Source organism: Octodon degus, unplaced genomic scaffold (assembly GCF_000260255.1).
Source record: "Octodon degus isolate 3935 unplaced genomic scaffold, OctDeg1.0 scaffold00102, whole genome shotgun sequence".
Classification (NCBI taxonomy): Eukaryota; Metazoa; Chordata; class Mammalia; order Rodentia; family Octodontidae; genus Octodon; species Octodon degus.
Window position 1 is genome coordinate 4,700,863 of NW_004524678.1, and position 855 is coordinate 4,701,717.

The 855-nt window shown below is 35.8% G+C and overlaps 1 protein-coding gene across 1 annotated transcript in view; it reads left to right on the forward strand.

Annotated features, from left to right (window-relative positions):
• Positions 1-855, forward strand: part of L2hgdh (L-2-hydroxyglutarate dehydrogenase) — a 57,555-nt gene that overhangs the window by 46,800 nt on the left and 9,900 nt on the right. The window lies entirely within an intron of this gene.

The window sequence follows — 855 nt, forward strand, 5'->3', positions numbered from 1 at the left end:
AGATCTCTGCCTGATTACAGAATACGTGTGTTAATTTAAACCTTCATAGAACACATACAAAAGTTCAGAATGTTCTAGACCAAAAACCAGGTTCTCAATAAAATTCAAAAATCGAGCATAAAGGTTTGGGGTTGTGAACTTTTTAGAAGAAGAATTGGATATGGAAAAACCATGTTCATAGTCCAGATATGATAAAGAATGTAATAATTTACCCCTTCATGTCTGGAAATGAAGTTGGGGTTGTTTACTTTTCCCATGCCACCGCTTCCAGTTGAAAAGTTGAAATACTCACCCATACATGTATTTTGAAGGTAGCAGTGGGTTCCTTCATGAGATTTATAAAATGCTAGGTTAGGGGCTGGGGAGATAGCTTAGTAGAATAAGTGCTTGCCTGGCAAGCACAAGGCTCTGAGTTCAATCCCCAGTTCCGCAAAAAAAAAAAAAAAAAAAAAAGCTAGGTTATCCTATTTTAAGGCTGGACAATGATATCAGATACATCCTTTCATAGCCATTTCCCCAGTTCACAGTGTGGTGCTGTCACGTGACAGGGTGCCACACAGGACTTGCGAGAGGAATGCGTGGAATGAATTAGTCACATTCACCTGTTGTTTCTAGACATAGTTATGTATCTAGGATATACTTTCTCATGAAGTTTACCTAGAAATGTAGCAAAATATACAGGGATAGATATCATTGCATTAAATGTAGCTATATTCACAGAAATTAATTTGTTAAGTCATTTGTTCTTTTTTTTTTTTTCCATTTGTCTTTCAGTTGTTAAAAGAATTAAAAGTTAGATTAAAAGTTCCTAGCCTTATTGAGTACCTGCAAGAAACAAATCTAGTTAAGGAGATG